We start from the raw sequence: 6,213 nt of genomic DNA on the forward strand, positions 1-6,213 counted from the left end.
TACTGATAATGCAGTAGTGGATCAAAGAATGATTGCACTTAGTGTACAAAAAGTGGCCCCCGGTAAATTGCGCAAAAGTAAAGTATAGAAAGTAGCCTAATGAGATTAATAAAGCAATTCTTCTGGGTCTAAATTGCAACTTTGCAAAATTACAGGAATTAAAAGTAAGTAAAAAAAAAGAGCGAGGTTGTATTTTGTAAGGGGGGTCACAGCAATTCATGAATTTCCATTGTTATGCAAAGTTATTCCGATCTTTAAAGCTGGAATACATGGTGAGCGCATTCTTGCCCAACTTTCTAAAAAGGACAGAAGGTGTAGCACTATTGGAAATACAACATATTTAAGGGAGAACTTTGGGCAAGCCTGCGCTCGGGGTAAACATTTTGAAAAAAGGGTACAAAACGCCGCTCGTTTTCTTCGCTATTTACGGGTATTTACACGTCATTGACCTCATTGTGACCTGTTTAGTATTCCAATATATCACGTGATTTGTAGACTCAGGTAACTTTGTGAATACAAAAAAATCAATAAATCACGTGGCTGTAGCTCCGATTAATAACATTGCATCGACCAACTTGTACCGTTACATGTACAAATTCAATTAATCAACATCGAATTCTTTTTCGGCTAAGTATTTTTTAGAGGGTAATGGAATATAAAATATATTTTATTTATTTTAGTCCTTGGATTTAGGGGGCACGTTTGGAGGGTCAAAGAATTTAAAAGAGATTTAGTCCCAATCGTCGCAATACCATCATTCCTCAAAGTCTTTTTACTGTAAAAATATATGCACACATGATATAGAAGTACGTAGATGGTTTAACACTGGAATGCTTTCTGGGACCCCCCCCCCCCCCCCCAAAAAAAAAAAACAACAAGCAAACAAAAAAACCAATCACATATACAATTAATAAAATTATTTTAATAATAACATATCATCACACGCAGCATCACAACAACAAAAAAATTATGTACACCATTAAAAGTACTATAAGATAGAAATTTAATATATTTGATACGGCACTAATCTTTTAGAAAATACAGTCGCAGCTGCTGTTACGGCCACCCTTAATCAGCGGCCACTCCTTATGAGCGGCCAGTTTCAATCCTGCCCGTTCATATTTTCACTATATTTTAACTGATTTAAGCGGCCATCTGTCTATCGCGGCCAGTGGCCAGTGCTTTTAGGTCGCGTGCGGTCAACATGCCTGTTTTCAGCGGCCATTTTGTCTGTTTTGTCACATGACTTCCGTCTGACACGTGACCTCACATCCTCGAGAAGCCAAACATGAACAGCTGATAATGAGTAATTAGCGATAATTGCGAGTGTAATTTGAATTCTGTCAGGATTTAATGATTTAATTAATATGATTAAATTATTTATTGTTTACATTTTTTTTTTGTTCTTTATTTACGAAAGTAAGTTGATGAACAGCTGTTGAATATGTTCATGATATAAACTCAATATATAATAAAATTTTACAATTTCGTCTGAGGTTATCAAGTCAAGTGGTCAGTCCCGAGCTATAACCCTATATAATACATATCTAGAAAAACTAAAAAGCTTTGCACAGCATCAGGGAAATGCTAGTTGTATTTTGTTAGAACATTTCATGATTTTGTGTGATGTAAATTCTATTCCTATTTAGCTGTTAAAATTAAAATTACCAACACAAAACAACAACAACAATAAAAACAAATATAATAATTGTGACTTAAAACTTCCTAATTTTTAGAATATGTTGAAATTGTGGATTTTGATACGTTTGAGAATAAATATACAACCATGGTCGCAATTTTTTATTCCTTGGTTTGAAACCTGGAATAAGAGGCCACCTGTCTTATGTGGCCAATTTGTCGTTCTCCCACAAGTGGCCTCTTAAAACAGGTTTGACTGTACAAAAGAAAGAAGTTTTTTTCTTTAATCAGCTGTTAATGGGATTTTATTCCGTTTATATTTAATTTTCACATAGACACGACTAAAATTGAGGGGGGAATCTGGATTTAGGAAGGGAGTACATGTACATCCCCGTAGAAGATCCCCCAGCGACCCCCCCCCCAAAAAAAATCAAACAACAAAAAATGTCTTAAAGCTTGAGAAGTTCTTTGTGTTTAATTTTCTGTATATTTTGTAGCCATTATAACTGGCTATTTATAAATGTTTTCAATCGATCGATAAAATGCCCCGCCTACTCCGAATATTAATGTGACACAATTAAAACCCAACTCGGACAAGCGCAACATTCCGGAATTAACGTCCATTAGAGGGCTTTTTTAATTACCTTAAATAAAACTAAAGCGCCGTTTTCAATGAAAATTTTTGCAAGTAATGTACCACACTGATAACAAAATATCGGTTAGGTGTAAATTTATTAAGATTTGAGTTAATTAGATAAAGTTAGAGGGGTCCTTAAAAGGGGCCACGGCACTATGCTTAAGTGGAAAAAAACACCCCCTCGTTTTTAAAAATTGAAAGTAATGTAAAAGTTATATGGTAATGGTATGAGTTGAAATTGTAATTAATCGCAATTAGCATCGTATTGGAAAAGTTGAGACAGAGATATAAATAGTAGGCTCAAAAGAAAGGAAGTGATTTTGACAAGCCGAAAAAGGGGGAGGGGCTATCATATTTGCAACAAAAAGTAAGGGATGGATTGTCCACTTCAACAAGAAACAGCTGACGGCTTTTGTGAATTTGAAGTTTTAGAATTCAAGAAATTTAAAATTAAAGATAGAAAAGGCCAATCCATTCCCGACTACATGTAAAACATTTGTGCAAAATAAATCAAAATAGAAGCAACGGTCCGGAATTTGACATGTACACAGGGTGTTTAGGTCACATTATTAATATGTATTGGAGGCGTGGCTATCGATCAGCGTCATTGTCGACATCTCTCTCTCTCTCTAGAATTCGAATATGTGTATGTTATATAACAGCGTTGTTAATATAATTTTTTTTAATGTGAGGATACACAAAATTAATTTGCTACATTCTGAAAATGGCAATCAAACATGCTCCAAGACGTGATTTAGATCAAGATTAGGTTGAAAAATACAATGATTTATATCTTAAAAAGAAATAAACACGAAACTTTCATTTACGGGATATTTTCTGGGTATATAGGTCCACCAATTCTTAACTAGTCTTCGTAGTGACTTTCACTAGTAATTGTTTTCTTCATTGAAAAGGGGCTACGAGATTCACTAATACAACCACTAATTCTGAAAGTAAATTAAATATTATCAAAGAGAATCATACTAAAGTTGGCACTTCCAGATACTGTCTTAAATGAAAAATGACATGTGATGTTTCTTTCCGAACTTTGCCTGATGTTTTTCATAGTTTTTTTTAAACACGTTTAACATATCTACTTCATATCACAATTAGCTATTGCCAGGACGTTGATAGAATTATATCCTTTTCTGCAGACGTACAAATGTTCATCTCTTGTAGGTTCCGTGAAGGTATGCGAGTCCCGTAGATGGCGCCAAGGAGTCTGGACATATGGGAAACCAGCGATTGCATGGAAACCAACCTTCGTCCTTGTTGTCTCGGCATCACTAGTCGGAAACTTTATGTTGTTCATTGTCCGACACAGAATATTGATAACCTCGTCGATAGACCTAATCATTTTTTAATGTATAAATTTATCATGAGGGCATATTTAATAGTTTGCCCTCTCTCGACCCACGGACGAAAAAAATGGACCGACTTAAATTTTCTAAACATTCCCACTCCCAGGAAACTATTCTTTTGTTTCATTACAATTTTCTTTTCATCCCTTCAACAGCTATATTTCAATTTTATCTTCGCTTCTATCTTTATCTATCTTTCTCTACCCTTATTCATCATGAGTTAAGAGTGGACAATTTAACTTTTTTTTTAAAGGCTTATTGAAATTTGGATTAAACCATCATAAAAATTAATTTTATCATCCTTGTATTTAAATACCTGCAAACAGATGCCTTGGATATTCCCAGAGTGTCTCCAATCACTCTCTGCTCGGGAGTCAGAAGCAAGAAAGGTGACGTAAAGTTACGTCGTAGTGTACGACACAACGTGAATTAACACGCTTTCGTGAAACGCCGAAATTTAGCTACGCACTACTTACGTCGCACTTAAGGTAAAGATCCATACCACGTAAAATAACGTTATATGACGTTATTCTCGTTTGTGACGTTATTACGTCAAACGGGCCCGACGCTTATTCTACAAAAAATGCCTGACGTCAATTTCACTTACCGTAAAAAAAAAGGTATATTAATTTCCAAATAAAAGGCATAAAATATGCAATGTTCAGTTATGTCCGGGATGCATGATCGAAGGGGAGTTTACATTTAGATGATTCGTCAAACCGAAAGTACAACAAAGATGGACAAACACCACCAAATGTTTTCCCATAGACTTCCATACAAACTTTAGCCCCTCTCACTGATACATGTATTGAATTTCGGGCAAATGACCTTTTTGTCGTGAAAGTTCGAGATATTGGAAAACAAAAAATGCCAGAAAAAATATACCGTGCCGTTGCACTTTTACTTTCAATTTCCATTTGTTTACAACTAGGTGCGTTTGACACCAAATGAAAATCTCTAACCAAAGGGCATTCCTCCCTTCAAATTTTTACCTGTAACTCCTATATACCTCAAAGAAACCCAAGTCTTGATATGAGATTTTTATCAACTTTATTTCACTTGTCAAATACATAACAAGTCTTTTCTCTTATTGACCAATCACGCGCCAGCTAGCATTTTCTCCTCCGCACAACTTTGGGTGTCCAAAATGTCTGCGCCCATGTATTTGTTTATGTAGGGGTTTTTCCTATAGAGTAAAAGAAACATTTATAAAAAGTGGTCAATTTAGTAAATTTAGAACACATATCCATTGCTTCTCTCACCTCTTGAATATTGGGACTGACAGTCTTAGCTTAAGTACACCATTGGCTGTTACATTTCACACCCCAGTCAATCAGACCAACATCTGTGAAACAGAAAAGATGTCTATAAATTGAAGCATTTTTCTATTTTTCTTTCAAACTTTTCAAATAAAATGATTAATCTAGCATATGTTTTGCTTGTTTTTCTTATTATCTCTAATAATTTCTCAAGGTAGATCATGTTAATCATTCAGGGTAGCAGGTACCCGTTATTAATGAAAAATGAAGAAAATCAGCAGGTTTTTGTAAGAAAAAGCTGGGTTATGGAAAGAGTGAAAACTAATGTAGATAAAATAATCAATGGAAAGAAAGAGAATTATATCTAGTTCAAATGTACATAAGATTAAAACAAATTCTATCAGCAGTGGGTTGCTGGCATCAGAGAATCAAATACATCCCCACTGAAAATTTTGTAATTTTGAAGGGGGGTGACCTACATTTTAGCCAATTTTCATGAACATTTCATGTAATTGATGTTAAATATGTATATTCTCATAAAAGGCAAATATATTTATTTGCATATCATTTCTTATTATTGACATAATTAATAAATTGATTAAATGCCAAGGGCAGATAAATCATATTGTCTGACTGAATACAGTGCTCAATTGTACGCAAAATGTTTAAATAACTGCAGTTCTGAGGAAATTTATTTTCTGATAATCTATAAAAAGTTCTAAATAACTTAAATATTAAGAGATTAACTAGATTTTCTAAGAAAATCATACCTTGGAACTCTTAATGAAAGCAGAGGGATCATCCCCAGAGTGTCCATGGGTTGTTCATTGTAATAGGGTACGGTTCATTAATCTCTTCCTTCTTGATAATGCATTGCTGAAATACATTTTATTTTATTAAAACATACTGATAAATGCATCTAGTAGCTTATATAATAATTTTTTATTATTTACACCATCTTTTGAATTTTTTTTAAGCATTTGTGATGTAATTCCTTTAAAATAATCATGTTAAAATAGAATTTACTCAGATAATTATTTTAAAAAATATCAAAGAAATTGAAAAAAAATAACTGCAGATAAACATGACTCTTGTTATTCAAATAAACCACATTTAAACAAAATTCCTTCATTTTTCAGCATGATTAGAGCACAAAATTACCCCCCCCCTTTCAGCAGAATATCAAGATGGATATGGCAAGGAGGAGGGATATTCAGACACCTTTTTCATATTTTTTTCAGTTATAATTTTGCATATTTATTGCATTTTCAATGTATTTTCTGCAAAAATATATTGTACAGTAATTTCAATGAAATTT

General features: G+C 33.7%; 1 long non-coding RNA gene across 1 annotated transcript; it reads right to left on the reverse strand.

Annotated features, from left to right (window-relative positions):
* Positions 1-4,669: 4,669 nt before the first annotated feature.
* LOC134229983 (uncharacterized) lies at positions 4,670-5,717 on the reverse strand. Its single transcript, XR_009984264.1, has 3 exons — positions 5,666-5,717; positions 4,899-4,981; positions 4,670-4,822 (listed from the first exon to the last, which is right to left on the reverse strand). It is a non-coding gene; the product is annotated as an uncharacterized LOC134229983 (long non-coding RNA).
* Between the last annotated feature and the right edge of the window lie 496 nt (positions 5,718-6,213).

This window comes from Saccostrea cucullata, unplaced genomic scaffold (assembly GCF_032062105.1).
Source record: "Saccostrea cucullata isolate Sc308-1 unplaced genomic scaffold, CSIRO_AGI_Scuc_v1 ctg4161, whole genome shotgun sequence".
Lineage (NCBI taxonomy): Eukaryota > Metazoa > Mollusca > Bivalvia > Ostreida > Ostreidae > Saccostrea > Saccostrea cuccullata.